The 17,224-nt window shown below is 41.3% G+C and overlaps 1 pseudogene across 1 annotated transcript; it reads right to left on the bottom strand.

Annotated features, from left to right (window-relative positions):
* Positions 1–15,915: 15,915 nt before the first annotated feature.
* Positions 15,916–16,859, bottom strand: LOC143594046 (uncharacterized; annotated as a pseudogene). Its single transcript, XR_013146248.1, has 3 exons — positions 16,755–16,859; positions 16,419–16,507; positions 15,916–16,306 (listed from the first exon to the last, which is right to left on the bottom strand). The product of XR_013146248.1 is annotated as an uncharacterized LOC143594046 (transcript).
* Between the last annotated feature and the right edge of the window lie 365 nt (positions 16,860–17,224).

The following is a 17,224-nucleotide window of genomic DNA, read 5'->3' as shown; positions in this document are numbered from 1 at the left end:
AGCTGAGCTGTTAGACCTGCTGTTAGGTTATGTTGTAAATGTTGTATCTCATGAACTACGAGACCAATTGGGTTGGTTCCACTTCTGGAAGTTGACTCACTGAGTTAGGAACCAAACCCAAGTGGTCTTGCATTTATTGGATTTTTCTTTTAACGGGAATTGCAAATAACATTCTGATGTGCATGAATCTGACTGATATGAGTTTTCTGTAGTGTTTTGATCATTATGAGAAATCTATATGGAATAAAAATAAGATAAAAGATGTTCTGGAAACCTAAGATATGTATGCTTCTGTGGTAATTTTTGGTGAATTAATTGAGATGATATGATCGGTGAAATAGCATAATCTTTCAAGTAGAAATTCTGTCATAACGAAACTAGCTGCTGAGTTGTATAGGAATGCATGAAAAATGATAGTTTTTATATAATTGTTGTATTTTGACCAAAATACCCTTGCGGGGAATAGTGTAAGGCCCCGAACCCGGTAGCCCTACTTTAGCGTCGGATTTACTCATAAACACAGTTCTTCAATCAGAGTTTATTAAAACTTTTCGCGGAATATAAAACATCAATCATTTGTTACAAAACGTTAAACTTTTTCTTTGATACCATAACACAAAACTTTATATTTAAAACATCTTTACTTCTTTCTTCAGATGCCAGCCGTTCAATCCATGCCGTGTGTCGTCCTCATGCTAACTCTGTAATCAGCTCACCTGCGTGCATACTAAAAGTCAGCTACGCTGAGTGAGTTCTAGTTAATCGAACGCCATACAATACATACACATACATACATATCCGTAGATACATATCCATACTTCACTAGTTACCCTTCTGTTCTACATACACACTTACTACCATACGTACACACATATTTATAACCACTAACCTCAGTCTACCGAGAGTACGTTCATAGTCCGCCGTCTATACCTGTACTCAAGGTCGTGAACACGTAAAAGGTCCGCGGTCCTTACCTATGTTCACCCTTTATGGTACGTGCAAGGTCCGCAGTCCTTCCCTATACCATCCTACATCCACAACACGTACAAGGTCCACAGTCCTCCCCTATGTTGCAACCTAAACCATAGCACGTACGAGGTCCGCAGTCCTCCCCTATGCTACCACAATACAACTACAGCACGTATAAGGTCCACAGTCCTTTCCTATGCTGATGCCTATCTATAATACGTATAAGGTCCGCAGTCCTTAACTACGTTGTCGTCTATTATCTGTAACGCGTATAAGGCCCACCGTCCCTATCTACGTTTACGTCTATCATCTACTTTACGTATAAGGCCCGCAGTCCTTAACTACGTTTACATCTATCATCTACTTTACGTATAAGGCCCGCAGTCCTTAACTACGCCATCACCAGCCGAGTCTATGTCCGACAAAAGCTAGAGGGATTTGCCATCCTAACTTACTATGTCGAACGTAGAACTCACATACCATTCGTGTAACTGCATACACCTACTTCACATATACAATAATTACATCATAGCATAAGAACACCCTAGGCGTTCTTTACATCATTCATTTAACAACCATACCTCTTGTCGATACGTGCAATATCCGAAGATCGTTCACGCCCCGACAAGTATTCATTTGTAATGTTCATACATCTTCGATGTATAATATTCGTACCTTTATTTTTGACCTGGCAGTACGCGCAATATCCGAAGATCGTTCGCGTACCGACAAGCAACCATTCATATCCATCACATATATCACATATGGCATACACTTATCACTTAGGATAAATGTATTAACAACACATCGAGTATGCACACAGCCCCGAAAACATAACACATAAATGGGGCTAGAAACTCACCTGAATACTGTTACGCTCTCCGTTAATAGTTATTCCCCTCTTGAGCTGCGCACGGCTAACTGTATAATATTTACACGTATCAATTACTGCTACTACTATTACTACTACTCATTTTCGATAACCGCCTTAACACATTTTCCATTAGGTTTTTAATTTATTTCATAAACGAACTTCACTTCAAGCGAATCTTGGAAACAACTTGGTTCTGGCTTGATTCGATCGAATAGGAACACGTTCGATCGAATACAACACGTTCGATCGAATAGGAACACGTTCGATCAAACAGGAACACGTTCGATCGAATAGGAACACGTTCGATCAAACAGGAACACGTTCGATCGAATAGGAACACGTTCGATCGAATACAACACTCATTCGATCGAATACGAAACTTATTCGATCGAATGAGTTGGAGATCATTCGGTTGCTTCCCTATTCGGTCGACTGGACTTGTTCGATCTACGCATTCGATCGAATGGACTGATTCGATCGACTGGTTCGATCGAATGAGTCTGATTCGACTCCTTCAAGCTGGGCGACGGAGAAACCCACGGGTTTTCCAGATTTTCCAGATTTTTGACCCAAAATCGAAGTTTTTGACATGGAAATGCTCGGGATTGAAAGGGCTATCGATTCCTAGTACTTTTAAACACAAAAGCTTGCATTTTGACACCAAAACAAGGCGGTTTCTGACCCGAAAACTCAAGTTACGTTTTTGCTCGCTTTGAGGCCGAAATGGTTATGAAAACGGATGATTTTCGAGAGGGACTTACCAAAAACGATTAGGAACAAGATTGTGGACTCGGATTTGTGATTTGAGAACTTTCTCTCTCTAGCTTCTCTCTCTAGAAAAGAGAGTGTTTGGGTGGGTGTAAGTGAAGGAAGATGGTGAAAATGGTGGAAGTGTCAAGAACTTTCGTTTATATACTACGGGTTTGGTTAGGCTCGGGTTGGCTTCCTACGGGTCGAGGCAGGCCGAGTTCAAAAAAAATAACTAAGCCCAAGACCCGTTCCTTACTCGACATTAATAATTAAAAAAACGCGAAATCACTAACACCACTTTCTTTATTCAACATTATAAATTTTAGGATGTTACAAGTCTTCCCTCCTTAAAGAGGTTTCGTCCCCGAAACCTAACTTATTCCCTATAAAAGGAAAACTTCTTACATTTACACGTTTTATAGAAATGCCTTCGCTTTCTGAGTTACCCTTCCTACTTCCGACTTTACAGCCATCGAATGGTGGTCATGTGTTTTAGCTATTTAAGGTAGCTTGTCCATGAGACCCTCGATGCACCAAGACTCATCTCATCCTTCTAAGGGTTTCGATTAGTACTTTTAACACTATTGTCTAAAACAACATTTCACCATAACATAATAATCATTCTTAACCAAACTCAAAATAATTACACGCCACAGATAAACATAAGTTTTAGACCTTAACACAAAACAAGTTCTTAAGCAAAAGTAATTTAATAAAACCATTGCATGAGCAATTATTCCTTCATCAGGTGTTCCTCTCTGCAGTTTCCCAAAGTCTTCATCCTTTCGCACCTACCGCCCCTGATTCCTTGCAATCCCTAGCCATGTGGTCAGCTTTTCCGCATTTGAAGCACTTTGGACGATCAGGGCATTCTCGAGAATAATGCCCACTCTTTCCACACCGATAGCACCTGTCTGTCCCTGTCTTGCATTCTCCCAGGTGCACTTGCCCACACGTCTTACATGCATCCTTGTTCCCAACCTTGGCCTTCCTCTCATCAGTTGTTGTCACCATCTCGCCAGACCGCTTAGCAGAGGTAGCCCATTTCTTCTCCTTCTTTTCCCCCACCACCACATCGTCCTCAGCCAGGTCAGCATAAACCACTTCTGCGAGTTCAACAGCAGAGTCAAAAGTAGCAGGTTTATTTGCCCTGACCAACATGCGGACTTTTTGTGGCAATCCCCTCACATAACATTTGATTCTTTTGACCTCAGTGTCAACCATATCAGGCACCAATCTAGATAGTCGGCTGAATTCAGTAGTATACTCACGATGCGTCATCATACCGGCCTTCAAATTCAGGAACTTCATCTCCGTCCTTTCAACCTCTGCATCTGCACAGAACTTCTTCATCACCAACTCTTTCAGATCGTCCCATCTCAACGCCTTGATCTCATCCCTAGTCTTTCTCTGCTCCACACTTTCCCACCAATACATAGCTTCTTCCACAAATGACTGAGTAGCATAACCCACAGCTTGGTCGGGACGGCATTCGCTAATGCGGATAACCTTGTCCATAGTGGTTATCCATTGGAGAGTAGCGATTGCGTCTCCCAACCCAGTCAGCTTCGGCGGGTCGCATCCTTTGAAGGACTTATAGCTGCACCCACCTTGTCCTCTTCTCCTATCATCGACTTTCACAGACTTATCCTCGCTCGAGGCCCCTCTTTCTCCTTCCCCAACCTCCTTACCATCACCCCCTGCCCCTTCAGCAGTTCGCTCACGGCTTCCAGCAGATCCTTCGGGATTCAGGTTCTTCACAGCAGCAACTACAGCTTGAACAATGGCTGCTTGAACTGCAGGGCTAAGTTGAACTTCTTCATTGTTGTTCTGGTCTCCTCCAGCTGCGCTTCCTTCATCTTCGGTGTGGGAAGCTTCTTCTACCGAGGGTTGCCGGACAAGACGAGGCCTGCCACGACGTCCTGTGCGACCCCCAGTTCCCACAAATTCTCCAGCTCCAGCCATCCGTATTCTAAAAGGGAAAAACACAAACATCATCACTCAAGGAACTATTTAGTACAAGGATAGTAAGGCTAACAGGTAATAACAGTGGCCAGTTGTGATTAGCTGATCACGTTACTTTCCGTGTCCTATACACTTCCCTTTATGAGTCTATTTGTGCTGGTTCTACTTAAGCAGTTTGTCAAATCAAACAATCAATTATTCCTATCCCTGACGTTCACATATCTTTCCTTTCTCATTAACATATATCATTTAATCATATACCTTACCTTTACTGATCTTGCTTGAGCGACACATGGCAGTCTTGAACTGGCATCTTCTTTCCTTTCTTACTTAAATCCCATTTTCTGTTCGAGTCTAAGCATGTAGGATGCTTAAATCTCTCGAACTTATGCTCTGATACCAACTTGTAAGGCCCCGAACCCGGTAGCCCTACTTTAGCGTCGGATTTACTCATAAACACAGTTCTTCAATCAGAGTTTATTAAAACTTTTCGCGGAATATAAAACATCAATCATTTGTTACAAAACGTTAAACTTTTTCTTTGATACCATAACACAAAACTTTATATTTAAAACATCTTTACTTCTTTCTTCAGATGCCAGCCGTTCAATCCATGCCGTGTGTCGTCCTCATGCTAACTCTGTAATCAGCTCACCTGCGTGCATACTAAAAGTCAGCTACGCTGAGTGAGTTCTAGTTAATCGAACGCCATACAATACATACACATACATACATATCCGTAGATACATATCCATACTTCACTAGTTACCCTTCTGTTCTACATACACACTTACTACCATACGTACACACATATTTATAACCACTAACCTCAGTCTACCGAGAGTACGTTCATAGTCCGCCGTCTATACCTGTACTCAAGGTCGTGAACACGTAAAAGGTCCGCGGTCCTTACCTATGTTCACCCTTTATGGTACGTGCAAGGTCCGCAGTCCTTCCCTATACCATCCTACATCCACAACACGTACAAGGTCCACAGTCCTCCCCTATGTTGCAACCTAAACCATAGCACGTACGAGGTCCGCAGTCCTCCCCTATGCTACCACAATACAACTACAGCACGTATAAGGTCCACAGTCCTTTCCTATGCTGATGCCTATCTATAATACGTATAAGGTCCGCAGTCCTTAACTACGTTGTCGTCTATTATCTGTAACGCGTATAAGGCCCACCGTCCCTATCTACGTTTACGTCTATCATCTACTTTACGTATAAGGCCCGCAGTCCTTAACTACGTTTACATCTATCATCTACTTTACGTATAAGGCCCGCAGTCCTTAACTACGCCATCACCAGCCGAGTCTATGTCCGACAAAAGCTAGAGGGATTTGCCATCCTAACTTACTATGTCGAACGTAGAACTCACATACCATTCGTGTAACTGCATACACCTACTTCACATATACAATAATTACATCATAGCATAAGAACACCCTAGGCGTTCTTTACATCATTCATTTAACAACCATACCTCTTGTCGATACGTGCAATATCCGAAGATCGTTCACGCCCCGACAAGTATTCATTTGTAATGTTCATACATCTTCGATGTATAATATTCGTACCTTTATTTTTGACCTGGCAGTACGCGCAATATCCGAAGATCGTTCGCGTACCGACAAGCAACCATTCATATCCATCACATATATCACATATGGCATACACTTATCACTTAGGATAAATGTATTAACAACACATCGAGTATGCACACAGCCCCGAAAACATAACACATAAATGGGGCTAGAAACTCACCTGAATACTGTTACGCTCTCCGTTAATAGTTATTCCCCTCTTGAGCTGCGCACGGCTAACTGTATAATATTTACACGTATCAATTACTGCTACTACTATTACTACTACTCATTTTCGATAACCGCCTTAACACATTTTCCATTAGGTTTTTAATTTATTTCATAAACGAACTTCACTTCAAGCGAATCTTGGAAACAACTTGGTTCTGGCTTGATTCGATCGAATAGGAACACGTTCGATCGAATACAACACGTTCGATCGAATAGGAACACGTTCGATCAAACAGGAACACGTTCGATCGAATAGGAACACGTTCGATCAAACAGGAACACGTTCGATCGAATAGGAACACGTTCGATCGAATACAACACTCATTCGATCGAATACGAAACTTATTCGATCGAATGAGTTGGAGACCATTCGGTTGCTTCCCTATTCGGTCGACTGGACTTGTTCGATCTACGCATTCGATCGAATGGACTGATTCGATCGACTGGTTCGATCGAATGAGTCTGATTCGACTCCTTCAAGCTGGGCGACGGAGAAACCCACGGGTTTTCCAGATTTTCCAGATTTTTGACCCAAAATCGAAGTTTTTGACATGGAAATGCTCGGGATTGAAAGGGCTATCGATTCCTAGTACTTTTAAACACAAAAGCTTGCATTTTGACACCAAAACAAGGCGGTTTCTGACCCGAAAACTCAAGTTACGTTTTTGCTCGCTTTGAGGCCGAAATGGTTATGAAAACGGATGATTTTCGAGAGGGACTTACCAAAAACGATTAGGAACAAGATTGTGGACTCGGATTTGTGATTTGAGAACTTTCTCTCTCTAGCTTCTCTCTCTAGAAAAGAGAGTGTTTGGGTGGGTGTAAGTGAAGGAAGATGGTGAAAATGGTGGAAGTGTCAAGAACTTTCGTTTATATACTACGGGTTTGGTTAGGCTCGGGTTGGCTTCCTACGGGTCGAGGCAGGCCGAGTTCAAAAAAAATAACTAAGCCCAAGACCCGTTCCTTACTCGACATTAATAATTAAAAAAACGCGAAATCACTAACACCACTTTCTTTATTCAACATTATAAATTTTAGGATGTTACAAATAGTTGCTAGTTGATTGCCATGAATTGACCAAATTGCCCTTATGGGGAATAATGGTTAGTTAGTCTTTGTTTGTTGACCAAAATGCCCTTACGGGAATAATTGCTAATAAGTATGTTATTAATACATGACACGAAAGTAATTGCTCACTCATGTATCGTATCACAATTGTACTTGTTTAAGTCACACACGATTCACAAACGAAACACGAAACATGTTACGTGCATAGGTATTATGTGCCGAGTCTAGAGACTCGTTAAACGTTCCGATACTTAGAAAATCTCTTTGTTATTTTAGAGCGCTAGAGAGTTTTCTACGACGCGCATCACTTGGTGATCTAGATCGGATATTCTTCGCAAACAGTGAGTTCACTTACCCCACTCTTAAACTGTTTTCAAACGTTTTTCACTTGGGGGAGATAACATACTCCGATAAACATATTTTCTGAGATAAATGCATATGAAAGATTTTGTTATAAATTATATATCACTTGTAAAGGCTAAGCGGCATACGTAACATTTGAAGTCCCACACATCGGACCGGTTAATATTTGGAATAGCGAGTCACTTTTGGGTAGTACTACTGGGTTTGACAAACCCCACCCGACGCTAAGCTCAACTGGAGGTTGAGTGGGTGTAAATTTTGGCTAACACTTACCATGGTCTGGAGGACCTGGTGACGGGCACTTGATAAACAGTCAGCTTCGGTCGCGAACCACTTAGCGATACTTGTTGTATAGATTAGCTACCTATCGATATATAATTTGACATAACACTATCTGGTAATGCAAAACACTTAAACGCTGTAACGAGGTTACACACTCAAACGCCGTAACGGGGTTACGCAACACTTAAACGCTGTAACGTGGTTACACACTCAAACGTCGTAACGGGGTTACGCAACACTTAAACGCTGTAACGTGGTTACACACTCAAACGTCGTAACGGGGTTACGCAACACTTAAACGCTGTAACGTGGTTACACACTCAAACGTCGTAACGGGGTAATGCAAAACACTTAAACGCTGTAACGTGGTTACACACTCAAACGTCGTAACGAGGTTACGCAAAACGCTAAACGATTTATCTTATTTTACTTGTGAACTCACCAACCTTGTGTTGACACTTTTAGTATGTTATTCTCAGGTAGCCGAGGCGGGCGCGCGGTTTAGGAGCATGCATTAATTGAAAACATCTTTACTCTGCAAACTTAATTTTAACATTTACATTTGGTTTTAAGTCGTCCTGCGTGACGCAACTTTTGAATTAAGGTTTTAGGCTTCCGCACTTACTTTCATTTAAACGTTTTTCTTTGGTTTGGTTATAACTAATGATTCCGATCCTGCCAGTTCACACCCTCTGACGGTAAAACTCCGTTAGTGGATTTTGAGGGTGTGACACTCTATGGGACTAAGTGCATCATCTACACCGACCATAAAAGCCTTCAGCACATTTTTGATCAAAAGGAACTTAACATGAGACAACGCCGATGGAACGAACTCATCAGCGATTACGATTGTGAGATCCGATATCACCCCGGTAAGGCTAATGTGGTAGCCGATGCGCTTAGCTGGAAACCCAGCCAACTTAACTGTATCTTGCCGCGCCTGCAGCTTCGCTTCGCGCCGATCCAAAACGATCTTGAATCGCGCATTCGCGACGCGCAGCGCGCATCCATCAACAATGGCAACCTTCGCGCCGAGTTAGCATGTGGCGCGGAAGCGCATTTTGTCCCTAATCTGAGTGGAATTCTCTGCTATCTCAATCGCATCTGGATCCCCAATGATGAGAATCTTCGCTCTGTCCTACTGAGTGAAGCGCACAAATCTCGGTATTCCGTTCATCCTGGTGCTGACAAAATGTACAAAGATTTGCGCCTTTCTTATTGGTGGCCTGGTATGAAAAAGGATATTGCTGTGTTCGTAGCTAAATGCCTAACTTGTTCTAAGGTAAAAGCTGAACATCAACGCCCATCTGGTTTGCTCGAACAACCTGAAATTCCTACGTGGAAATGGGAAAGTATAGCAATGGACTTTATCACCAAGTTACCCTTGACCGCAAGCAAACATGATAGCATTTGGGTAATAGTTGATCGATTGACCAAGTCTGCTCACTTTCTGCCCATTCGTGAGACCTACCGTGTTGAACAACTTGCGCATCTTTACGTCAAGGAAATTGTCTGCCGTCATGGTACTCCTTTGAGCATCATATCCGATCGCGATGGCCGTTTTATATCTCGCTTTTGGAAATCTCTCCAATCTGCGTTAGGAACTCGTTTGGACATGAGTACTGCATATCATCCTCAGACTGACGGACAGTCTGAGCGAACCATTCAAACCCTTGAGGATATGCTTCGATCTTGTGTTCTTGATTTTGGAGGTAATTGGGATTCACACCTACCTCTGATCGAGTTCTCTTATAATAACAGCTATTTATCCAGCATCGGTATGGCCCCATTTGAAGCACTTTACAGTCGAAAGTGCCGTTCACCGATTTGTTGGAACGAAGTGGGTGAAGTTCAAATCACAGGACCCGAACTAGTTCAAGAGACAACCGATAAAATCGCCAAGATCCGTGATCATCTGCTGACTGCCAGAAGCCGACAGAAGAGTTACGCAGATCGCAGGCGAAAGCCTCTCGAATTTCTAGTTGGTGATCTTGTTCTCCTCAAAGTGTCGCCCTGGAAGGGTGTTGTCCGCTTTGGGAAGAAAGGTAAGCTTGCACCTCGTTATGTTGGACCATTCAAGATTCTTGCGAGGGTGGGAAAAGTTGCCTACAAGCTTGACCTACCGCCCGCGCTCAGCAATGTGCATCCAACTTTCCATGTATCCAATCTCAAGAAATGTTTAGCTGACGAGAACCTCCACATACCACTTGATGAAGTTCAAGTTGATGAGACTATGCATTTCGTTGAGAAGCCTGTTGAGATTATGGATCGCGAGGTAAAGCAAACCAAGCGCAGTCGCATCCCTATTGTTAAAGTTCGTTGGCAGTCCAAGCGCGGAGCCGAGTTCACTTGGGAAAGGGAAGATCAGATGAAGATCAAGTACCCGCACCTTTTCTCTGCGCAACCTACTTCGAGATAAATTTCGGGACGAAATTTCTTAAAGTAGGGGAGACTGTGACAACTGCCCAATCCGACCCGACCCAGGTGCCCGTTTTCTGATCCGATTCTCTTTACGATTTAAAATTTGATTATTTATCTTTGTAAATTTAACATTAAATAAATTATTTATATATATTTTATATTACTTACTAATAATAATAATTTCTTTCCGCCGTCCCGCCTCTTTCTCTCTCTTGTCGCCGTCCCGCCTCTTTTCTCTCTTGTCGCCGTCCCGCCTCTTCTTCTCTCTTGTCGCCGTCCCGCCTCTTTCTCTCTCTTGTCGCCGTCCCTTTCTTCCTTCTCTCCGCCGTCCCGCCTTCCTTTTTCTCTCTTGTCGTCGTCCCGCCTCTTTTCTCTCTTGTCGCCGTCCCGCCCCTCTGCTTAACCCTTACGCCTTGAACTCCCTTTTTCTCTTAACTCTTTGCTTGTCCTTTGATTCTTCCCGCCTAAGGATGTCTGCGCGGCTCCACGCGCCAGACTCCTTACCAGGAAGCCTGCGTGAAGACCAGTTGTTCATGCGATACGCGAGGCGAACTGTTCTCGCAGCGCGATAAGAATTGTAGTTCTTCTCGCAGCGCGCTAAGAACGATAGTTCTTCCCGCGGCGCGCTAAGAATTGTAGTTCTTCTCGCAGCGCGCTAAGAATGGTAGTTCTTCCCGCGACGCGCTAAGGATTTGTAGTTCTTCCCGCGGCGCGCTAAGAATGGTAATTCTTCCCGTGGCGCGCTAAGGATTTTAGTTCTTCCCGCGGCGCGCTAAGGATTGTCCTCTGTCTGCCTTCGCCCTCGCGCGTGCGCTCGAATCTTCTCGCGCTAGACCTTAAGCCTTTTCTTCTGTTTAGGTCAGCCTGTATTCTTTTGAGATCTTATCTTATCTTTTGAGCTCTTTAGGTCAGTTCCAACATCTGTCCGAAAAGCCACTTTCGGCGCAGCATGCGCACCAACCTTATTGGTTGACAGAAAAAGTGACTGAAATAATCTTTTGAAATCTTCTTTTGCATGCCTTGAACAGTGTTTTCCCTGACTCCTCCCATGCTTTATTCTGTAATCTGTCAGCTTTTCCCCATCCCCTGCAGCTGCCGGCATATCTTGTGATATCTTTTGCTTTTGGCTTCTTGTACTTTTTAATATCTTTTGTCTGATTTGAGAAGATCTTTTCCCTTTTTCTAGGGATTGTGTTCCCTAGGGTTTCCCTATATATAATACTATTTTTCTTGTTATTTAACACTACACACACAAACACTTAAACTCTCCTCTGCTCTCTTCTCCTTGCCCTCTGCCGTTGTTCCTCAGCCGCCTCCTCTCTCTGCCTTCGTCTTTTCCCTTGTCCTGCCCAGATTTCCGGTAATATATAATATATAATAATTTGTTGAAGATACATATTACTATGCTAACATATATTCAAGACATAAAATCAATCGTTAAACCAATAAACTTTTATTTATAGGTTAACTTGTGCTTGTTTCTTGCATTATCTTTCAACATACCTTTTTCAGGTGAGTAATCTCGTACCTAATCCCTTTTTATTTTTAATGTTTTGGGATGTTCATGTGTTCGTACAAACTTGAGTCTTAAACTTGTTTATAAACTTTTGTCGCGCAAAACCCCATGTGTTTTGGACGTAGACTTGGCTGTTTATTTGTATGTGTGGATCATTAACCGTCTTGTCGGCCTATTCCGCAGTTTTCATGGATCCATTAGATGAACACGGGAGAACTATCGTTTATGATTTCTCTTTTGTTTACACTTGCACAGTTTTCTTGTTTTTGTGCTCAATTGGGAGCACGGATTGAACTATGAGCTATGATCTAAGGCTTGATCACAATCTGATTACACCCTTGTTGAACACCAGTTATACACATGATGCGCGCAGATATTGTTATTTATTTATATCTATTAAACTTGATTTCTCACCGACACGCAAGTGTTGACGTTTTATTTTAACACATGTTCAGGTTTGCTGTAGCTGTTTCTGGAAGCTTGAGGACACATAGGATGTTTTCTTTCTTTTGGACCTAGTTTAAAATGTAACAAGACAAGTTTATGTTATTTGAATATTTTAAGTTATGATATGATTCCTGTTACTTTATGTCATGTTTTGCGCGTGCGCAATGAAATGTATTTATTAAATATTGACACCCAAATAGTGTCGCGAGTAATGAAACAATACGTGGCGCCCCGATGTATAATCCGCCTTCGGTCGGGGTGTTACAGAAGTTCCTCAAGGCTCAACTAGCAGACCTTGAAAGACAACACAAACAGCAAAAGATCTCAACAATGGTTGATGATCCATGGAGATTACCAACCTCCCCGTTTGCAAGACCTAGCTTTGACCCGCAACCTTTAGCCAAGGCTCCATTCTCACAATCCTCACCATCACTAAGCCTATGGTCTAACCAAAGAAGCATGCCACAAAGAAAATCCCCACCCAGAACCATGGGTACCTCTTCCAGCAACCCTTCATCATCAAAAGCCAAAGAAACATTCAGAAAGCACACCCATGGTGACAACATGATGATGGCCTCATTAGTTGCTCCATTGGATCTTCCGATCCCGAAAGAAGACCCCATCACCACCCTGCTACCCAAGCTAGCTACAAAAGACTCTCCAAGGGTCCTGCCATGTATTGCCTCCAACATGACTGTCAACTCAGATGATGAATCTGACAAGTCAGAGGACGAGGAAATACCCAACCCAAGTGAAGCATTCGAGCACTTGTTCATGATGAACAAGAAACCACAGTCAGAAACGATATCGATTCAGATATCGAAGATGCAGCTTCAAAGACAGAAACCCTGAACAAACCAAACATCCCAAGATCGGACTCCAACATAAAGTTCACCTTTGATGACATTCCCCCGTCACAGTGGCGTGAAAGAATTGTAGAGATGCATACGTGGTGTGCAGCCGAATTAAAATACTACGAAATTGATGTCGTCATTAAAAGATTCTTGGCCAGGTGCCAAGGAAGACTTAGAGACTGGTACCTAAGTCTTGGTGAATACAGACAGATACAGCTTCAACAGCTCCGGTCACCAGAAGAACTCATCCACGTGATACACAACGAATTCATTGGGAATCCCTTGATCATAAGGTTCACGTACGCGATGAATTCTTAAAAATGAAGTGCTGTTCGTTCCATCCAAAAGATCTCGAGATACATTATAACCGTATGTCAGAACGGTTTTACTGTCTTAATGGCGTAGACGACGCGAATCTCAAGCAGATCTTCCTACAGTCTTTTCCAGAATCCCTTTGTAACGAAGCATTCAGAACTCTGGAAAGCAGGAACGTGACATGCACACAAGCATCACTAGGAGAGCTATATCAGCTCATTACAAACGCTCTAGCCAAGCTTTGTAATCAGAAAAGATTCCTAAGTGATTATGAAAATACGAGCAGTCGTCTTGGCTCAGCATGCAACGATAGTCATCTAAAGATCAAGTGCAAAGATGAGTCGTCCTGTAGATGTATGAAAAAATCCCACTTCCCCAAGAAACACAACAAGCATTATTCATCGAGAAGAAGATTCTCGAATAAAAAATGGAAGTTTCTAAGGAAGAAATCCTTTAGAGGAAAAAGCACAGACATGTGCTATATTTGCAACCAGAAAGGCCATTTTGCACGGGATTGCAAAAATGAGAAGAAAACTCAGGCCTTACTCCAGACAATAAACCAAATTGAAAGAGTTGATATCTCAGATTTAGAGTCACTGTACTCACTTGATGATGAACCAGGAGAGAAAGCAATATGTTCGATATGCTATTCGGATGATGAAACAGAAGCGGACGATTCAGATACAGACAGCCAATGTAGTGACGTTCGCGCAATGTTTATGGCAAAAGCTAGAGGGTTGCATTCAAGTCCTATGATTCCAGAACCTCTAGTTAAGTTTGATCTATTGCTCAACCAGTACACAAACCCTATCCCAATAATTGCATTATTAGATTCTGGTTCACACAGATCAGTCCTAAATCCAAGTATTCTACCCCCCAGTTATTGGCGCCCCCATAAACAATTTTTTATAACTGCCAATGGCCGGACATTCTCCATTGACAAAATCAGCAAGCCAATATACATTCGACTATTTCCCAAATGCGTTATCAGACATCAGTTTCTGGGATCTAGCCTCCATGGTAGAGACCTTCTACTTGGATGGGATATTATTTTCCAGCTACCAGAAATGAGCTTTTTTGGTTACAGTGGTATTAAGTGGAAAAACCATATTAATTCATACACCACAACCTCTAATCTCCATGAAAACCCATACTCTCCCCACCACAACAAAGAAGAACACCATGTCCCCATTTCCCTGTCAGCATTATCAAAACAAACAGTATCCTGGTCCCCCATAGCAAATGAGAATCCAATCAAGTGGCCTGAAAAGCAAGCACGGGCTGAAAAAGGAAAACAAGAGTCAGTTGATAAGATGCCAAAGCAAACTGACAAAAGAATACTTCAGTCTGAAGCTAGTAATGAGTATTGGGCAGTAGCTCTACTTGTAGAAGACGACAAAGGTGTCAGGAAAAGATATGGATACAAGACTGGCACGTTTGAAATGTTAGAAAAAAGTTATCACTCCACGATAAAGAATATTTTGACGGTCAAAAAAGGATTAGAAAAGTTCCATATTCACCTCAATGGTCGCAGCTTTTTGATAGAATTAGATATGTCGTCTTTTTCAGAAGAACAGTTGTTACAATCCAAGAAAGAAACCCTTCCAAATGAACAGTTGCTACAATGGGCTAGCTGGTTCCAAATGAACAGTAACTGTATGCTAGTTTGATGATGTGTTATGATGTAAATTAGGTATGAAATATAAATCCTTAACATTTTATTTATGGTGGTAGACATCAATGTTCAGGGAATCAAAGGCTTGGATGTAACGATAAAAGATAATTGGGTTTTAAGTTATCCTCTCTTACGGGTCGTGCTCGGATTGACTTAAAAAAAGACAGTTGTGTTTGGATTAACATGCTTAACCTGTATAATTAAACATAAAGACTTGTCACTTCGTTTAACTAAATAAGTTGGCTCGATCACTAACCCATTTTTAACATGCAACCCAGTTAACGGGTTTTGACATGTTTAAATATCAGTTAAACAAGTTGTATTCAGGTTACCTGATTTGAAGTGTATGCGGATCAGTGTTGATATTCTTTACACGAATAGAAGTCAGGATCATGTTTAAGTTGATGGATCAACCCGACACAAAATATACCGCTCCTCTTTTGTGTATTGAAATAAGGTTAAAATTTTAGCTCCCTAAATTTTAAACGCTTTAAATATAGTTAATAATTTCAATTTACAAATAGAAATGATTTGAAAGATGCTTAATATAAAAATTGTCAGTCTTCTACATTAGCTTCATCGATGAAGATGCCAGGACCACCAACTTATATATAAAATGGGACATGTAAATTCTTCTAAAAACCAATAATTCAAACCAAGAACGAACAAACACACTAATTGATCAAGCTTATTAATTTATATAGTACAACACATCACACATCCATACAAGGCAAAATCTCATAAAAGTAGAGCTGAGGCTAAAAAATGCATGGGTGACAATTATGTAACTTAAAAGTTGACAAATGCATATGTAGTTCAAAAGCAAGTTGTATACATGTCTACTTGGTGTCTGAGAAGAAGGAGTTGACTGAGGGCATGACCTCCGGTGGTCACGTGCGTAGAAATCTTCGAAGACCATGTTCAGCATACTTTTCACCCTCATTGTGGTTTTCAAGTACAGCCGTCGTACGATGTACCTTGTTCACCCTGTAACATCGTACAACAATTAATCATGCAATCCTCATAATAAACAAAACGAGACGCAATTCTATTAAAATGTGTTTAGTTGATTTTCTTGAAAATTATAAAACAATGTCACCTGACATCAGGGTTCATGAAAACATTTCTAGTAAGCTGGAAAACACACATGCTCGTCACAAACGTCATCGCGGCCATAAGAGGATAAACCTGCATAGTTCACATATCATATTATGCTTTTAAAACATGCACTTTATAAGTTTTAAGTTATGACACAATTAGGTCAATGATAAGTACTATAGAATTTGCTATTTGTGACAGCCGGAACGTTTTAATTTCATAAATGATAAAATTAACAGACTCGTGACAAAATTAATATGTCTAGAATATGTCGATAATACTCATTTTTCTAGTAGGGCATAGCAGTGTATGAGGCGTAACTTGATCAAATAGTTACCTCTGGTCTCACCCAACGCGACATTTTTTAAGAGTTTCGGCTACTTTTCAAACCTGAAGATTTTAGAAATGTCTGTAGAATGGATTGATCGAGTCGGAATTAATTTGGAAATGTTAGAATGAAGAATATATGGAACGTATACTTATATTTTATACGGAGAGATGGTCATTGGGTTTGACCATGTAAAGTTGAATTCAAGCCAACAGATTTGGGTTTGTGACATTTTATAACACGATAATAACAATGATGTAATTATATAACTTTTTATTCTCTATAATCCATCTCGTCATATTACTTTGATAAAAAGTAACTAAAATTGTGGGATTGCAAATTTAAAAGATAATAAAGGAATAACAATATTATTTGACACTCATTTATATTTGTTTCATTTAAACTCACAACATCATGTGGAACGATCGATAATTAGTTAAGCGTAAAAGAGACATAATATCGATACTCGATAGTCAATT

Source organism: Bidens hawaiensis, unplaced genomic scaffold (genome assembly GCF_021521415.1).
Source record: "Bidens hawaiensis isolate Kalapana, Puna unplaced genomic scaffold, B.hawaiensis_p1.1 tig00043022_1, whole genome shotgun sequence".
In the NCBI taxonomy this organism is placed as follows: domain Eukaryota; kingdom Viridiplantae; phylum Streptophyta; class Magnoliopsida; order Asterales; family Asteraceae; genus Bidens; species Bidens hawaiensis.
This window is presented reverse-complemented; position numbering and strand designations above follow the sequence as displayed.